We start from the raw sequence: 19,894 nt of genomic DNA, 5'->3' as shown, positions 1-19,894 counted from the left end.
TGGACATGTCAAAAGTAAAAATGGTTGCTGCGAGGTTTCCCCAGTCCAGGCTTTTCAGCCACCAGCAGTTTACATCCTGGAACTACTAGTTTCAGTTTGTTGATTCTACCAGCTTTACAGTCAAACATGCAAATGTTTTTGCCTAGAAAGTCAGGACTCTGTAAAGCTGATCCCTATGACATGGACCACCTGGTATGTTTGATGCTAATACAAGAGGTCTCCCCTTTTTGACCTATTATCTTTGGCAATGTTTTTGGCTGACGCTGTGCAGGTTTCACCCAACAAAAGAGAGAAAAGAAAAGATGCAACGACGCAGCCGATCATTGCTCTTGCCTACTGATTGATGTGGGCACACTTATCTTGTTTTTTTCATGTACCGATCAAAGATGGCGGACCCACTTATATCGTTTAAGAAGAAACATTTATTTAACTCCTGCCAAAGTGCTTTTTGTAAAGCAGAGTGGCGCGGAAAACACATGCACTCTTGCAGTATTGCGAGAAAAAGAAAAAAGTAGTTGTGAAAGTGAGCAGTTAGTAGAGGGAAACAAGAAGGTAAAGGAAAGCCATCAAACGAGAGACAGACAAATGAGAGTGGCAAGAAAACCAACAGTAAGCCATGAACAGGGTCTAAGTGTACCGTAAGCTTTTGGCATAGTCCACAAGAGGTTTTCAGCAAACAGGCATCTAAAAGCTGTCTGCAGTCGAGCTATAATAAAATGCATGCCTGTCCCTTGAACTCAATGTGTAAAAACAGTTTGCAAACAACAACAAAAGTGAGGACATCATCAAAATGGCGTCGCTAATTACATATTTTAACTCTATGGTGTAAACTCTGTTAAGGTAGCTCAGTGGGTTATTACGGCTGCTGAAAATGTTTCTGTGTAAACTCTGTCACAATTTTAGATACTATCTGGATTGACTCAACCATATATTCTTGCGAGGTTTTTAAAAACGAATATCATGATGGGGGAAAATTGAAATAACCTATCATGGTATTGCCAAGAAACATTTTAGTTTGTGTTGTTAACTCCTACTAACGTAATCTATTTTGTATTTTCGTTCATTTTTCAGCACATTTTCCAGAGTGCTCTATAGAGTAACACAAAAATGACACACATATTTTAAATTAAATAAGAGAACAGGACATCATGAGAAGCAGACATGACAAGAACAGTCCATGGTAATAATAATATTTTCCTTGTTTGGAATGTAAGGTGGGCAGATTTTGAGGTTGTTAAATAGGTGGAGTATGCAGGTGCTTGTTGGGGTTGGGATGGTGTGGTTCCGTAAATTCTGAACCCGTGTGTTTATATCATGGTTCCGTTACGATTTTGGTATCTGCATATCGTAAATAGCGAGTTTGGTATGTACGAGTGTTCTCGTCGCGCTTCCCGATGAATTTGCTGCCTATTAGTAAATCTCGTTAAAGAACACACGGGTTCCATCTTGTGCACGGCATCCATTTTGTTTTCATTGCCCTCACTGTAGGCAGCCTGACCCTGCATGACACGTCCACCCCCCCCCCCAGTTTGGCCTTGCGCTGACTCATGACCTGGCGAAAGCTGACGCTGTTGCCTGGGGCCGGAACTTGCCAAACCAGTACCTGCCCTCGAGTTAAGCGAGGTTTTGATCAAAGGCCAGTGTTGTATAAACTTATATGACCCGCACACACCTGCCCAACCTTACTTACTATCTCTTTCCTCCGTTTCTGTTCCTTCCTTTATGACCTGTTTATGGTGGGGAGGTGACCATTTGTTTGTTATGAGTGGACGGTCTCTTCAAAGGAGGATGTTAGGTTGGTCCGGTTTCAACCCCAGAAGAACGTATGTTTTAGCCAAGAGGCCGGACACATGGGATTGTCATCAATAATAAAGTATTGTTTTGGGTACATGGGGTGCGACCAACTGCACTTCAAAGAATGTTTGCCTGAGGCATGATTTTGGGTATAAAAAGAGCGACCTGCTTTGTATTGTTGAGCAGTCTCCTCGCAACCTACTTGTGTGGTACTTGTTGGACCTCTGCTACTGGCTGCAGCCAATAAATCGATCTTTGATGCCATCTAGAAGAATCCCGTGTTTCTGTTATATTGGTAATCCAGGCAGGAGAACCCGAGAGCTTAGAGCGTTGTTCCCTGGCGCTGCCGGACTATAAAAAAGTTTGGTCTCTCAGTTGGCGCCCGAACGTGCGGCGATATCAGCGGTACCGGTCCAAGCTTGAAGCACGTGTGGGGCTTCGTAAGAAAATTCCGGAGGAAGAGATCTCCCACTTCATCGATCCCTGTATGTCGCAAAAGTGGTCCGAAGGTCTTTTTCTGCGAGGTTCCCTCTTCCAGACGGCTACGAAGGACTGCTGCCCTGACTGTCGCCCTGCCTTGGACCCATTCATAATTCTTTGGACGGCGAAACACTAGACGGGTGATCTTCAGATGACGTCATCGATCATCAATAAATTGAGTTAAGTATAAAGTGGGTCGCACCCAGTCCTTAGTTCTTTGGTCCCTTGGTTTAAAAACCTTGGTTTGTATTTGGTCTGGTTCTTTGGTACCTTGGTTTAAACACCTTGGTTTGTCTGGTTTGCATTGGTCCTTTGCATATTGGTTTGGTCTTTGGTAACTTGGTCTTTGGTAACTTAGTTTGGGTCCTTAGTTTTATTTGGCAATTGCAATTTCCAAAAACCGAGGGTCTCGTACATTTACGAGTATATCGGTAAAGATAAGCCCTCGAAGTTTGAAACTGGGTTAGTGAGCACGATGCCTAGCCGCAGTATTTTTGGTAATTTGGTTCTTTGTTGCAACAGGGATTCCCGGTTGGAGGATTCGTGTCCGATACCTCCAGTTGGAACTCCAACGTATGAGCTCTACTCGAAGCATGGCGTGGGTCCAATCACGTATAATGAAATATGGGTCCGCTACACCAAGAAAGATGGTGTTTTGCGATGGCCCCAAAATGGAAGCTTTGAAACAGAAGTCTTAGACAATTTAGAAGTAAAGTTATTTAAGAAAAAGGCTAGACCCGCAATGTTTGACTCTTTCCGCCTATGGCGTAAAGAAGCCCGACAACGCGAGATTAAACAAGCGAAGAAAGATAGAAAAGTAAATGACATATCTATTATGCAAGCTGCTAGGCAATTTAAAATTGATGTAGAGGATAAGGCTCTTGAGGTGTCTGAACGACAGCATAATATGGCGACCGATAGATGCTATCCAGTATTAACACCTCTGTTGGAAAAAGTAGCGGAAGATTCTGAAAAGGATCCATTGATGTCTTATTTGTTAAAGTCTCCTCCCCCGTACGCACAAGGTGCTACTGCACCAATGTTGCCACAGGTTGCTCCCCCGCAATTGCATGTTCCTGTTCTTGCTCCCCAGTTTGTCCAAGTTCCTCCGGCACCTCCTCAGCCCGGATTACCTATTGCACCTGTACCTACTTTACCTGTGCCTGTCCTGCCTCCCACTACTTTGCCGAACTTTTTCTCTCCTGTCCTTATGACTGACTCTCCTTCTGTTCGTCGGCGAGTAGCTGACACTGTCGCTAACTTTCTGACTCCTTTGTTTAGTTCGTTAACTACGAACGCCGTTTCTGACAGTCGACAGAGACGTAGCCAGCTCCCTAAATTTCAGGAGCGAGAAGTGTTGGATTTGTTAGCTCGTAAGTGGATTTCTAAACCGGCCAAATATTGTCCGCAGGTGGTATTGGATACGTTTCTGCAGTGGGACGAGCCTACGCAAAGATATGTGTTTGACATTATGTGTGCTTTCCTTAAAGAAGATTGGGATAGTGATGAGTTAGATACAGTTCCCGAGGAGTTGTCTGAACTACGGAGCAAGTTTGCTAAAGGTGTGATTGTGGGTTCTGAAGTTAAAAATGCGGTAGTAATACTTCTTTCGTATAGGTCTGCTCTGCCGCCGAGAACTCTGTTTAAACCTGATCATTCAGTTGGGATGAAAGCTAGACAGTATCCTATGAGAGAGGTTCCTCCAGTTTGGCGAGAGGGAGATGCAAATGCTAATCCTCCTGTTTTACCACACTTCCAGCGCGTATGGATACATGTCCCATGGAAACGATCGGAAGTATTGACTCTTAAGCAGACTTTACCCGATCCCCGCAAGAATCCTGCAGGGTATTATAAAGAGCTATCGCAGACAGTAGAAGCTTGCGTACTGAACTTGGCTGATGTTGATATGCTGTTTGGCAATGTAGTACCACAGCCTATTTGGGCAAAAATTCGGCATGAAAATCATGTAGCAGAACTGGGTGATACGTGGGACAACATTGCTTTAGCGGATGGTAGACAAGTGGGCGGTGCGAAGCCAGAACAGTTAGTGACGGATTTGCCAGGTAGGATAATTACTCTCATGAAAACTCTAATGCCGGCGCTGAAGGTTAATTGGGATAAGTTAGCTGCCTGCAAACAGAAGAAGGATGAAAGTGTCTCTGATTTCTTCACAAGGTTTGAAGAAACTTTCATAGACCATAGTGGTCAAGATATGAGCTCTGAGGGTGGTCAACGGTTATTTGTAGACAAATTCGTTTTTAACTTACTTCCTGAATTGAGCCATAAGTTAAAAGATTCCGAGAGTTCTTGGGCAGTTTCATCTACAGCTCAAATATTGGCTACAGCTCAATATTATGAGAATAGAGACAAGGAGGAGAAAGACAAGGTAGAGAAAAAGACGAAAGATCTGAAAACTAAAGTCCTGTTACAACAAGCGTATCCACCCCGTTCAAACCAGCCTGAAGTACAGCAACGCCCTGCGTATCAACAGCAGCCCCAGCATCAGCGAATGCCACCCAGGTTTGATTATTACCATCAAACACAGCCCTTAGGTTTGAATCAGTGTGCGTATTGCAGAGAAGAGGGCCATTATAAAGGTGAGTGCCCTGCTTTACGGCAACGTATGAATGGTGCTTTTGTTCCAAGGGGACGTGGTAATTCTCAGCAGATAGCTAGGGGTAGAGGACGTGGTGCCCCTGTTCAGAATGAGCGCTCTTCTCAACCACAACAGTCACAGAACTATTTTGATCGACAGAATGTGCAAGATGGTAGATCTCAGCAGTACTATGCTGACGATTATCATGTCGATAATGAGAAAGTAGAATATGCAGATTGCTAGGACAGCCATAGACAAGGAGAGGGAGTAGTGTCGGTTCCAGTAGACCAAAAAGGGCCCTATGTCTCTGTAGTTACATTAGGTGTGACAGAGCCCTTCCTTCTGGATACTGGTGCGGCTAAGAGTTCTATCATGCACTCTAAACTTCCTGGCGCACCTTTGTCTGGCTTAACCAATGTCTCGGTGGGATTTTCTGGCGCCCCGGTTCATAATCCAGTGTCTAGTCCTTTGTCTCTTTCAATTGGGCCTTATGAATTGGAAGCTCCTCTGATCTTAACGACAGGTTGCGGCGAAAATTTGTTGGGTCTAGACTTGTTGAAAAGATTATATGCGACCCTGCATTGTTCTCCCTCAGGAGTACATCTTACCTTGGGACGGAGAGTGGTTTCTCCAATGTATGTGTCAAAAGATAAGCTTCCACTGGAATTGCGCTGTCTCCCTGATTCTCTTTGGGCTGATGGTCCTAATGATGTGGGCCTCCTTGAGATCCCACCATATGTTGTGACTTTGAAAACAAATGTTAAACTACCACGCATTCCTCAGTATAAGATTTCGAGTGATGGTGAGCGAGCACTTTTGGCGATCATTTATGATCTGATCGAGAAGGGTGTGATTGAGGAAACTAGGGGTAATGTATGCAACAGTCCAGTTCTACCGATTATGAAACGTACAGATTCTTCTCAGCCACCCGTATACCGCTTTGTGATAGATCTTCGCGAAGTCAACAAAATTGTCATCCCACAGTTTCCTGTGGTACCGGACATAACTGCCTTACTGACGTTAATTCCTGCCTCAGCATCCTGGTTTTCGGTTATTGACTTAAAGAATGCCTTCTTTAGCATCCCGATCGCTGAAGAAAGCAGAGATATCTTTGGCTTCTCATTAGGTGGACGTAGTTTCAGATTTCGGCGCGCTCCCCAAGGTTATTGTGAGAGTCCCTCAATCTATAGTCAGGCTCTACTAATGCAGCTTGATACTCTTGTGTTGCCGGCTGGTGCTGCTCTCATTCAGTACGTAGATGATCTTCTTGTGGCAGCTGATAATGAGGAAATATGTAAAACAGCTACGATTTCTTTGCTCCGTCATTTATCTGACTACAAACATAAAGTATCACCTTCGAAACTACAGTATTGTTGTCAAGAGGTGACCTACTTAGGTCATCTCTTATCAAAGGAGGGAAGGAAGTTGACCCCAGAAAGAATTAGAGCGATTGCACAAATGACTGTACCAAGTACACAGAGAGAAGTGCGTGCGTTTTTAGGTATTACGTCATACTGTCGCCAGTGGATCCCCAATTTTTCTTTGTTAGCAAAACCTTTGTTGGCTCTGACATGCAAAAATACACCCAATACTCTTCCTTGGTCTGACGAGTGTCAGAAAAGTTTTTCGGAGTTACGTACTGCACTCTGTTCGGCTCCTGTGTTGGGTACACCCGACTACAGTAAGCCCTTCACATTGTTCGTTCACGAGAGAGAAGGTTGTGCATTGTCGGTTTTGACACAGTTATTTGGTGACAAACAACGTCCATGTGCGTATTTCTCGTCAACTTTAGATCCGGTAGCTAGAGCACTGCCGAATTGTTTGAGAGCTACAGCAGCAGCCGCAGTCTCTATTCGACAATCTGCTGGTTTGGTGATGGACAATGACCTGCTGGTATTGGTTCCACATGCAGTGGATACCTTGATGAACAGAACTAAAACACAACACCTCACGAGTGCGAGATTGTCAGGGTATGAGTTGACACTATTAGCTAGTCACATACACATAAAAAGGTGCAATGTGCTGAATCCTGCGACACTGTTGCCGGTTTCCATGAATGCGAATGAGGTAGAGCATGATTGTTTTCTGAGGACGGAAGAAGAAACAAAAGGAAGAGTGGATTTACAGAATACCGCTTTTTCAGATCCGGATGGTACATTATGGGTGGATGGATCTTGCTATAAGTTGCCGAATGGTGATACAACTGCTGCGTATGCGGTGACGACGTTGAGCACGATTGTTGAAACAGCACGAGTGAATCACAACTCCGCACAAGCTGCAGAACTGATTGCATTGACAAGAGCGTGTGTTTTGTCTGAGGGAAAGAGAGTGAATGTGTATACTGATAGTCAGTATGCATTTGGTGTGGCGCACAGTTTTGGACGTCTGTGGAGAGAAAGGGGATTCCTGACGTCCCATGGCACAAAGATTCAGCATGGACAGTTGGTGAATGAGCTTCTGGAAGCACTTACATTGCCAAAGCAAGTTGCGATTGTGAAATGCAGCGCGCACCAAAAGATTACAGATGACGTTGGTCGTGGGAATGCGTTTGCGGATGAAGTTGCGAAAGAGACAGCGAGAAACATGATGAGTCGAATGTATGTTGCGAGTAATGCGAGATGGATGAGTGAAACTGGAATGTGTGAAGATACGATTGAAAGTGTGAAACAGATTCAAGCTGAAGCTACTGAGAGTGAGAAGAACGTATGGAAAGAAAGCACGGGTAAATTGGATTCGACTGGATGTTGGATTGATTTGTCCGAGCATCAGAGATGGATGTTGCCAAACGCGTATGTACATGCAGTAGTAACGATGGCACACGGTCTGTCGCACATCAGTGTAAAAGGGATTTGCAAGGTGCTAGCTCCAGTGTGGAAGAATTCCGGAATTTCTAAGTGTGCAGAGAATGTGGTGAAGAATTGTATGGTGTGCTTGATGCACAATCCTGGTAAGGGAACTCCAACTCCTGCAGGCCACTTTGCTCCCCCTACATGCCCCTTTGAGGTCCTACAGCTAGACTTCATTCACATGGAAAGACGCAACAACTTGAAATACGTCCTTGTCGTAGTTTGCGCCTTTTCAAAATGGGTAGAAGCTTATCCGTTAAAGGATAACACTGCTTTGTCCACTGCCAAAATCCTGCTCAAAGAATTTTTTCCTAGGTATGGGTTGCCAAAGATTGTGTGGAGTGATAATGGAAGTGAGTTCGTGGGTGAGGTAATGAAGAAAGTGTGTGCTGGTCTGGGGATCAGGCAGAAATTCCATAGTGCAAATCACCCCCAATCAGCGGGGCTTGTTGAGTGCTATAATGGCACTCTGAAGCTAAAACTGGCTAAAATTCAAGCGAGTACTGGATTATCATGGCCAGACGCGCTGCCCTTGGCGCTTTTGTCCATAAGGACGACCGCACATTCAAGAGTTGGGCTTAGCCCATACGAGGTGGTTTTTGGTCGTCCTGCCAACATTTGGGGTGTCCCGAGACCTAAACAATTTAGTAGCATAGAACATCCAATGTTGATTGACTATTTATTTGATTTGACTACTAAATTGCGAATCATTCATCAGCAGGTTGTTGAGAGCTTACCTAAGGCATCCGAAGATCCCGGCCACAAGTTGCAGCCAGGCGACCTAGTGTTGGTCAAAAATTTTCAGAGGACCGAAAATCTACAACCTCGCTGGCTTGGCCCGTATATGGTCCTTTTGTCCACCCGCACTGCAGTCCGGCTCAAGGAGAAAAAAAACTGGGTACACGCTGCCCATACAAAGCGAGTACCACTCCCTTTACCTTTTGATTCCTGGGTTCGAGAGGGTGTGGGGAATTCCGAATCCGAAACCATCCCTCGGTTTATTCCTTTTTCTGATGCCCAATTTGAAGGACATGAATCTGTGATCACTTCAGACACTACTGAACAATCTGGAACACTACCGTCACCTACGGACTCTGGAACATTGCCAATACTCACAGACCCGAACACTCCTGCTACTGAACTTTTTCCGGACCATACTCGACCTGGAAGAAGCAGATATAACCTACGTCCCCGGACTCTCATGAACTGATTTTTTTTATGATTTTTGTGTACATTACTCCCAACCAAGAAACTTGCTTGTTTTTTTTGTTGTTTTACCTTTTTCCGAACCGCCACCCGGGTTCAGCCGGAGGGTCGCGGTGTAAAGACTCAGGAGTACAGGCTCCTTGACACAAGGTCAGGGGTTCTATTGGTCTTAAGGGCGTTCCTTGAGCTAGTAGGCGTAGTCCTGAGCACAGAAGACCCAACCGCCGCGGACGGCTCGTTAGAGGGTGGAGTTTCTTGGTTTGATGGGATTAACTGATAAAATGTTTTTTAGTAAGAGTTTTCTAGTTAAATGTGCCCTATTGACACTCAGTATTTCGATAACTTTGATGGGTGGGATTGTCCTCCTTTTTCAGTTCCTATCCACACCTACCCCACAACCTACGTCTACTCCTTTGTTTTCCACTGTTTCTATACACTCTTTTCACCCCTTGCCTGAACATGAACAAACTAGAAGACTGGAATTCACAAACAACTCGTTCATCCAATTGCTTCACCAACACCAATTAATAGTCAACACCACTAATTGTTGGGTGTGTGGTTTGATGCCACATACAATGGGAAAGGGTATCCCCTACTTAGTCCTACCTTTTAGTCAAAACGGGTCATCATGGGCTTTTCAGACGATGTTCCTTTTTGCTTTGGAAATCTATCCCCCGCGTCCCCCGCGTTCTGTGAAACATAACTCGAATGCAGCCTTGGTGAAGGGAATTGCGAACATGAGCAGAGATGTGAATGCCTATATGTCTATTCCCAGGGACGAGTTATCAGCTTACACTGGGTGGAACGCAACTGGATACCGCATTAGTCTGGGTGGGAAACAGCGTAAGAGATCGTCTCCGATTTGGGTCGTACCCCACCGAGGTCATTTTTGTCTGCAAGGAAATGGTACGAATCCGAGGGCTCAGCTAGGGAAGAGTGTTTGCACTCAGACGTACATTTTTCCGTCGCAGTCTTCCCCATCATTTTTGGCTGCTAAGGGTACGTACTTTGTATGCCACAATCAGGCTTATACATGGCTGCCCCCAGATTTTTCGGGCATTTGCTTTGTTGCCTATCTGTTGCCCCCTACGTATACCGCTTCCGCTGACTATCACAAGACGAGAGTTGTGAGAGGTGTCTTCGATAAGGAGGACACCGCGGGTCAAGAAGCAGGGGATTTCTTTAAGGGATTCCTGCCGTACTGGGGACCCATGGTAAATAGTAGGCATTTGAGACAACTAACCCGAGTGGTTGAGTCCACGGTGAACGAAACTGATGGTGCCCTTAGTAATTTGACAGCTGAGCTTCAAGCGGATCGCCTCATGACATTACAAAACCGTATGGTTTTAGATGTTCTACTTGCTGACCGAGGGGGAGTATGTAAAGTGATCCAATCGAGCTGCTGTGTCTTCATACCAGACAATGCTCCAACAGTGTACAAGGCCATTTCCAGGTTACATAAGATCTCCGAGTCTATACATGTGGCCGAAGGAGATTGGTCGTTAACTGATTGGTTCTGGGGACTGTTGTCCACGTGGGGATGGAGAATTCTGACGATCAGTGGAATGGCTCTAGCAGTCCTTTTCACTTGTTGCCTCTGTGTGCAGTGTGGTCCTGCCTTGTGTAGCCTTTGCGCTACGGTATGCGTGCGCAGTCCGCCTGCTTCACGGGAGGAACAGAGAGGTAGGATGATGCTTCAGCAACATACTGATGATCTGATGAAGATTGATATTGACTCAGATTCAGAATGGGTTATTGCCTAAGTGAGGGCAAAAGGAGGGTCTGTGGTTCCGTAAATTCTGAACCCGTGTGTTTATATCATGGTTCCGTTACGATTTTGGTATCTGCATATCGTAAATAGCGAGTTTGGTATGTACGAGTGTTCTCGTCGCGCTTCCCGATGAATTTGCTGCCTATTAGTAAATCTCGTTAAAGAACACACGGGTTCCATCTTGTGCACGGCATCCATTTTGTTTTCATTGCCCTCACTGTAGGCAGCCTGACCCTGCATGACACGTCCACCCCCCCCCCCCAGTTTGGCCTTGCGCTGACTCATGACCTGGAGAAAGCTGACGCTGTTGCCTGGGGCCGAAACTTGCCAAACCAGTACCTGCCCTCGAGTTAAGCGAGGTTTTGATCAAAGGCCAGTGTTGTATAAACTTATATGACCCGCACACACCTGCCCAACCTTACTTACTATCTCTTTCCTCCGTTTCTGTTCCTTCCTTTATGACCTGTTTATGGTGGGGAGGTGACCATTTGTTTGTTATGAGTGGACGGTCTCTTCAAAGGAGGATGTTAGGTTGGTCCGGTTTCAACCCCAGAAGAACGTATGTTTTAGCCAAGAGGCCGGACACATGGGATTGTCATCAATAATAAAGTATTGTTTTGGGTACATGGGGTGCGACCAACTGCACTTCAAAGAATGTTTGCCTGAGGCATGATTTTGGGTATAAAAAGAGCGACCTGCTTTGTATTGTTGAGCAGTCTCCTCGCAACCTACTTGTGTGGTACTTGTTGGACCTCTGCTACTGGCTGCAGCCAATAAATCGATCTTTGATGCCATCTAGAAGAATCCCGTGTTTCTGTTAAATTGGTAATCCAGGCAGGAGAACCCGAGAGCTTAGAGCGTTGTTCCCTGGCGCTGCCGGACTATAAAAAAGTTTGGCCTCTCAATGGGGTTAGAGAATGAGAATGATGTTTTCACAACATAGCACAAAAAATGCATGTGTTGAAAAGAAGTGGTAGGACATAGAACATAAGGTGGGAGTGCGGTGCAATAGGGCAAGGGGCATGGGAACAACAGAATCTTCATTCTTTTTGAGTTAAAAATGAATTGCAGCGAGGCAAAATGAGATTGAATTTTGAAGATGAGGGGGAAAATAAAGTAAGAGCTGAGAATCAGCAGCTTAGATCTGACAAAAAGGATTAAGAGTTAAAGGAAGGCATACATTGTATGTACATTGTGTATACAATGTAAAATGTACATGTTGCTGATGGCTTCCATAGACGTCGGTTGTACAGAAAATGCGATGATGATGATAACTTTATTTCGGTCACAAGACCATAAAAGTACAATAAAATATATACAAGTACAAGAGTAAGACCATAAATACAAAGAAATTTTTTTTAAAAAAATTATTAAACAGTAAGTTATCGTGATTATTTAGCAGAGAAAAAGGATAAAAACTAAAAAAGCCATTACTTTAGATTAATAAAACTCATCCTTCTCCGCCACATGCCATATAAAAAGCGGGAAACTGCATAAACAATAAGAGGATCAGTGTCATAAGTTAAGACTCTGCAAGCTTGTACACATTGTCTGAGACCCAAATTTTTGCACAGAGGAATAAGCCAACATTTTCGAATCACGCTATATGCTGGACAAAAGAACATAATGTGGGTGATATCTTCATTACAGATTTTGCAAGCTGGGCAATTGCCCTCCATCAATTTTTCCCATCTAGATGTAAGCGCCCCAATTGGGAGAGAGCCATGTCTCAGCTAAATATATAATTTTCTTTCAGAGGAGGCAGTACTAAATCCAAGAATACCTCCAACTTAGAATCAGTTTTCACCAGTAAGAACTCAGAGGTCAGCCTGCCCAGGGAAGTTGAACAGCATAGTATTTTAGAGTTATATAATCTAACAGCAGCCAGTATCTCAGACCTTTGAGTCCTCACACAGCTAGTATCCGGAGTATCCCAGAGTTGGGGCAGACCGACTTGGTAGAGGGAAGTCTTTATATTGAGTAGCCAAGGTATTTTCTTGTAGTTTAACTGCCCCCAGATTGCATTAAATTCCGCTCTAAAAAATGCAAGCTCAGGGACAGACCAAAGCCTTCTCCAATAAAGTAATGGTCGTGCAGCTGCCAATTCGTTGACGGGTTCCAGATCCATATCCAGGCGCAGTGGTATAAGAGGCGTGCTCTGGGGGAGACCAACCAGACCACGCATAAAGGCTTGTTCTACCTTCCGTAAATTGGATGTTTTTGTGTGACCCCAAAGTTCCGCAGCATACAAGGCTGCTGACCTCACCTGTGTTTTATAGATCTCTAATACAGGAGTGACAGGTTTAAATATAGAAGTTCTATGGAATCTACCGATACCCCCCGTTATCTGAGATAGCCTCAGGGAAGATTTTGCTACTTGAGCTTGAGCATCCCATACAAAGTGCTCAGTCAGCGTGACCCCCAGATATATGAAGGTCTTAACTCTTTCTAAGGGAACACCACCTAATGCAGGGTTCGGGCGTGTGTGCCTCGGGGGATTGAAGATCATAAACTTAGTTTTCCCCAGGTTGATCTCCAATCCCCTTGAGGCACAAAAGGTCATAAACCCATCCAGGACCCGCTGGATGCCCGATGATGTCCGCGACAACAACAATGTGTTGTCCGCGAACATCAGAGCGGGCACCCGACCAGAGGCCAGACACGGGGCATCATTATCCCTGAGACTATTTAATTTATCAATCAGTCCATTTACATATAGGCTGAACAGTGTAGGGGCCAGTACACAACCCTGGCGTACCCCCCGAGTTACAGGGAAGAGAGCTGATAGTTCCCCATTCTTCCCACATCTCACCTGTGCAAAGTTCCCTGTATGGAGATGAACCAACACATCAAGTAAGTAGGTTGGGAGACCGAGTTCCTTTAGCACCATCCAAAGTTTCTCCCTGGGGACCAGATCAAATGCGGCCCGCAGGTCCACAAAAACAAGGTAGAGGCTGCCACCCTCCACTCTTGCAGTTTTCCAATACAGGACCTGGAGCCGAAAGATCTGGTCCAGGGTAGAAATACCCGTTCTAAAACCGGCTTGTAGGGGAGTCAATATTTTGTTCACCTCCATCCAGTCTAATAATCTGTTCAATAGAATTCGGCCCAACAGTTTTTGAGTGGTGTCCAGTAAACTGATGGGTCCATAGTTGGATGGGGCTAATGGGCAGCCCTTCTTAAAAATCGGAACAATCTCGGCTCCAAGCCATGTGTCCGGCAATGCGGAGCCTTGCAGAACCGCGTTAAACAGAACGACCAGGTATGGAGCCCAGATTTTAGGTTGAGAACGGAAAAGGTCCCCCGGGAGCTTATCAAGTCCTGGTGCTTTATTTAGGGGCAGTCCCTCAATTGCAGATTCTACTTCCTTAAAAGAAATTGAATCTGGGTAATTAACCTCGATCCTATCCTGAGGGTCCTGTAAACTTGTCCCTATCCGAGTGCCCGAAAGTCCCGGCTGACTATAATCGAGGGGGGAGTCTGGGAACACAGAAGTCCCATGAGATGGTATATTAATCTGTTCCTGGCACACAAATGCCCTCAACTCAGGACTTGAATAAAGTTTTTTAAAATGCGCCTCCCACACTAGGGGAGCAATATTTGGAACCCCTTCCTCTCGGTGGCCTCTCAATGTTGAAGTGGCTATGGCCCAAAAGGTCTTAGAATCCTTAGAGAGGAGTGCTTGTCTCAGATCATTCCATCTGGATTCCTCCCACACTCTCTTGGCCCTGGTCAATTCCTTCTTATACAGCATTCTAGATGCTCTAATTTTAAGGGTAACTTTAGATTTAATTGCTGCAAGCATATCTCTCTTTGCTATTTTACAAGCATGGTCATACCAGGGGTGTGTTCTGGGCCTTAACTGCCCAGTCCCGATAACTGGATAGAATATCTCCCCTAGACTCGTAGTCAACTTCCTATGTATCTCTGTAGCCTGGCCAAAAGAGACAAGACCCCCCATTTCACTAATGAGCGGAGTGGCAATCTGATAAATTTCTGCAAGACGAGTCGGTGATTCCAAACATGTTGGCCATTTAACCCTTCTCCTATTATTAGATATAATGAAAGGTGGTGCAGCCAGCTTTGTACTTGATTCTGGGTTGGTTAAGCCAAATGCACAAGGCTTAAGCATCAGGACCAGGGCATTATGGTCACTATCATGTCTTAATACAACCCTAAAGTCTTTGAGCTTATTCCAGTGCTTAGCTTCCAGTAAAATGTAGTCTATAATCGAAGTACTATTAAACCTATTAAATGTGGGTAGACCAGAGTTAGCATTATCAGACCTTCCATTGCACGCCCATAAGGACATTGCAAGTGTGAAGGATTTCATTTGCAATACCAGCTTGGTCCAAGCCCTTACTGGGGTAATCGCGGGGGCTGGAATGCACCAAAGCGAGTCGACTTCATCTTGGTTGCCCTGTTCAGGAATGCTCAAAGGTTCATACTGGCAATTAAAATCGCTACCCACAATTATCGTTATTGAGGGATCAAGTGACTGAATGAAAAGGTCAAGTGCGATAATAGTGCTTGATTCCTTTCCGTTCGTAGTAGGCCTAGAATAGATATTTATGATGGCCACTCGTGACTTATCAGGTAAGATTAATAGAACACATTGGATGACTAGGGAGTTTTTTCCGAGCTGAATAGCCCGTATTCCTAAGTGTGTTCCTACCCAGATGGATAGGCCACCCGAAGGGCGGCCCTTGCCCCTGGATACTGCGGGAATATCAAAGGTCGCAAAACCGTGATATACACTCCCTTCCAGGGCCCAGGTCTCTTGCATCAAGCAAATATCATATTTTGCCATGAGGGTGAACCACTCCGGTACAAGTAATTTGTTCTTTAGTCCCGCAATGTTCCATGAAAGAATCTTTATACACCCTTCCATCACTTTTTCGGAGCCTTGCTCAGACCCCTGTTCTTTTAGGGGGCCCTGATCACGGATACCTTCTACTCTCTAATCCACCCTCCTAGTGTCAGTAGGGCAAGGATCATCGCCAGAGGGTAGGGACAAAATATTCTCCGCTAATCCAGAACCATCCGTGCGTTCACTATTACTCAATTCTGGGATGGGGGTTTCAGTCTGAATCAGTCAGTCAACCTCCTCTAGAACACTACACCTGTTCCAATGGGCATACGACTGATAAGGCAGGATAGGGTTTAAGGGGCACTCCACAGGTGACTTCCAATGTCGAGACCCACTAGGTGGCAAATAGTGGTTCCTATCATATTGGGGCCTCTGAATACAATTCAAATTATAATTGGGAGTAGGGTAAAAATAAGACAGATGTAGTGGAAATATCTGGGAATTCCGCCAAAAAGGGGTTCTACAGATATGGTCCACTGCGGAAGGGTCCCTAAAGTTTATTGTTATAACATCTCCTGCCACTGTTTTGGGACCCCTTCCAATCCAATCTATTCTTCTCACTGCCAGAATTTCCCCTGAAATATTAGGAGGGAGAGGTCTGTTTATGCTCAACCACTGAATACATTTATTTTTAAGATCAGTCTCATATTCTTTTTTCCCCTCTCTAAGAGCCGGAACACCTACTAGAACTACCACATAAGGTTGGGCTTCTGGGGGCAGGTTTATTGAAGGCAACTGGCAAGAAACTGCCCTAGACTGAGCAGATCTCGTTGGCAAAAGTGTACCAGTTTTATGCAAGATTTCATCCTCCTTTGAATGTAGTCTAGAATTATCGGCTGGAACCCTTGTAGACTGGGAAGTAAGACCTAATACATTTGAAGTAGGAGGGGGTGGTGGCACGGAGCTTATAGGCTTGGGGATACTTGTTGTAACCCCTGAGTTTGTGTTCTGAACTACTGGGATATCGACTGTAACTACCCCCGAACTACCAGATGCAGAGGATGCTATCTTATCATGGGGAATTATGGACTTTGTTGTTCCCACCACCCTATTGTTTAGAATGGAAACCATTCTATCTAGTTTTGAAACTAAAGGTTTAATATGGGTGGCAATGGTCTGTTCCAAGCATGCCTGAAGATCAGCCACCACGTTGGTGACCCAACATGGCACCCCTAATTGGGGATACAATGTGCTATCAGATGGGGTCACCAAATTGTGGTTGGCCAGCGTTTTTTTGCCTAGTTTCCTTGTTTTTTTGGGGAGACTATTTTTTCTCAACTTAGGTCCTGACTTCCCAGATTTCACAATTGATGCAGGGGAGGAAGGAGACAGGGTAAAATGTGGGTCTTCAACATTACTAGGAAACTCCACTAGAGCCTGCCCTAGTTCCTCGTCTCTTAAAGATTCGGAAGGCATCTGTGAACATGGCAGCTCAACATAAGTGGGTACAAGGTAAGAGTCAGAGACCGTAGGATCAATGGTAATTACTGAGCAATCCCCTCCATGATCTTGTAAGCATACTGTGGGAGTAAGGGATAGTCTCCTTTCAGTATTTTCGATTGCAGTGGCCACGACTCCGATTGTTTGTTTCAACATTTTATCAATGGCCGTGAGTGTTGGTAACGGCTGAGGCAATGCTGCATGTAATCTAGTATTTGGGCGGGGCACAGCAAGCTTTGATATCTTGCCCGATTTTGCTCATTTTCTTTTAACAATGGTATATAAAGTACGAGTAATCGGGTAAAATAGCGATATCAGAGGAAGTCCTGGACAGTCAAATGAAACAAAATGGATAAATAGGACTATAACAATTAAATCATATTGGCAGCAACTTTAAATGTCCCAAACGAAGTACCTTTATATGTTCCGTCCAATCATGGCCGTTCCCAGGGTTTTCTAGGGCAGGTCGTCAATGGGGTGGCCCAGCCCGGCCTCCACCGGTCCCGGACGGCCCGCCTTTTGCCCGCGCGTCCCGCGACGCGGGGGCCGAGGCTGTAGTTATAGTGCCGCCAGGCGCGAGGGAGTCACCGCCGGCTTCCGGCTTCCGGGTCCCGGTGCGGGGATAGCTGGGAAGTGTAGTCCCCTCCCCTCCACTAGGCGGCCACACCGTTCATAATTGCGGCAGCGGAAGGCAGCGGGAACCTGCAGGAGGCAGCGGGAGTCAGGGACACTGGTCACAGGTAGGCAGGGTCTCCACGATTGATTAATTAGGGCACCCGCTCCACCGGGGCCGAGGCTGTAGTTATAGCCCCGCCAGGCGCGAGAGAGTCACCGCCGGCTTCCGGCTTCCGGTCCCGGTGCGGGGATAGCTGGGAATTGTAGTCCCCTCCCCTCCACTAGGCGGCCACACTGTTCATAATTGCGGCCGCGGGAGGCAGCGGGAGGCAGCGGGAACCTGCAGGAGGCAGCGGGAGTCAGGGACACTGGTCACAGGTAGGCAGGGTCTCCACGATTGATTAATTAGGGCACCGAAAATGCATTTGCCAACCATATTAATGGAGGTGTGAGGCTAACATATTCCTACCATCACTATTGGCCTCCATCAGAGTCAGGCAACTGGTTTTGAGGAAACTGCAGATTGAACCTGGTAGAATGTCAAAATCAGGCCTCACAGCCCTTAGAGTTGAGGTCTTCAAACTACGGGGTGGTCCCCCATAGAGGGACCTTAATTGATTTTGATGGGCACCGAACTCTGACCAAAATAATAATTTATTAGGTCCTGGGGGAGAAAAACAAACACCATGCTGAAATCAGTGCTGTTTTAAGAGTGTAAAAAACAGCGGCATTGAACCACTCTGTAGTGGGCCATCAGTACCATCTTGAAGGGCTCCAGATAACTAGAGTTGTGCATACTCACATCATGTATTGCAGTATAATTACACTGAATTACTATAAAATTCCGCAACATTTGGCGTAATTAAGCGAGAAGAGTAAATTGGCATTCAGCTGTTTTTCACTGTGCAAACATGCCACCTTGCATCCAAAATGGACGCAAGGATGGATTTTACGGTAAGAAATAGCGCTAAAGGAAAAGCAAAACGACCAGCAGTGCGAGCAGCCGCTCACACTTACTAAATGAATTGTTTCGGTGCTTATTTTCCCCAAAATTACTCATTAATTACTCTAGCGGGCATAATCACGCAATTATTATGAACTCCGAGTAAAAGAGTAACGGGGAATTACCGAAATTACTATGGGAAAATAAAAACCAGTCCCAGGCCTAAAAACAACCCTCAAAATGACTCCCCCTATTTCTGATAAAGAATCACACTGTGGATACTTTTACACTTTTAGAGAGACCTGGCTGCAAATAAAATGTTGGCAATCATGCATTTATTAACTTAAAAAGGATAACTGAAAATAACTGCAACGCTTGACTTGTTAAATATGTTCAAAGCTATTTTAAAGCATGGCTGCCATTCTGAGAGTCCCGGATGAATTTGTATTTTGCGCAAGATGGGTGTGGCATGCAAAGGTTTGAAGGCCGCTGCCCTAGAGACGCAGGTGGTTCTGAAATGTATGCCGGTCCAAGCTGCTGGGAGGTACTAACTGGCATTACTGCCCTGAGCAGGTATGTTTGATGGTTGAAGGGCTGTGCTCCTGTGCTCCTGAGGCTCAGGAATGCCACCACACTCAAGAATGACTTTGTGATGCCCTGCCAAGTATTTCTCATGCTGTCAAGTGGCTAAGAGGTGAAACGCCATGTGCGGGCGAGTGACGTTTCTATGAAGAAAGCTCATGAAGGGACAAGTAAAGTGAACTTGAGTCTACACTAGGTATTGGCCACATATCATAGGCTCTGATTTTCTGTGAAAACATCTTGGGGCCAAAGGTCATGTGATGTCACTTCCTGTGAAGTTATAAATATGTTAGGTCTTTGTGTCACAGTCTGTTTTTACTCGAAAGTATGGAAATAGCAGATTCTAGCTTATTTTAGCTGCAGTTATCAACCACTTTAACTTTTCACTAGTGATGAATTAAATTGATTGCCTGCTTGGGAGGTGTATGAGAGTACCAGAAATATAGGTATATTTGTATGTGTGAGGAGGAAAGAGAGACAGCACTAATGGATGTGTGCTGCAAGCCAGATTAAATGCAGTGGTTGTGCTAGTTTTCACCCAAATCCTTTTTTAATATTACTTTACATATCTTGAAGAGGAATGCTATGTTTCCCCTTTTCATTTTGTTACAAGTGTATTTTTTTGCATGAGCAAAAATCTGAACAAATAATATTTTATTTTGTCAGGATTAGACCATATAAATTATGATCTTTGGTGCTCCAACACACAATATATGACCACAACCAATGGAAATAAGCGATGAAGTTTATA

At 45.2% G+C, this 19,894-nt stretch overlaps 1 long non-coding RNA gene across 4 annotated transcripts in view; it reads left to right on the top strand.

Moving 5' to 3' along the window:
* The window catches only part of LOC146805938 (uncharacterized), a 118,457-nt gene that overhangs the window by 16,330 nt on the left and 82,233 nt on the right, over window positions 1–19,894 (top strand). The window contains exon 2 of one of the 4 annotated variants that reach the window (XR_014967942.1): window positions 1,072–1,180. The exons of the other annotated variants lie outside the window; for them this stretch is intronic. This is a non-coding gene — a long non-coding RNA (uncharacterized LOC146805938). The remainder of the gene's footprint in view (window positions 1–1,071; window positions 1,181–19,894) is intronic. 4 annotated transcript variants of the gene reach the window in all.

The sequence above is a fragment of the Triturus cristatus genome, chromosome 8, assembly GCF_964204655.1.
Source record: "Triturus cristatus chromosome 8, aTriCri1.1, whole genome shotgun sequence".
Taxonomy (NCBI): Eukaryota; Metazoa; Chordata; class Amphibia; order Caudata; family Salamandridae; genus Triturus; species Triturus cristatus.
Note: the sequence above shows the minus strand (reverse complement) of the source record. Positions and strands in the feature narration are given on the sequence as shown.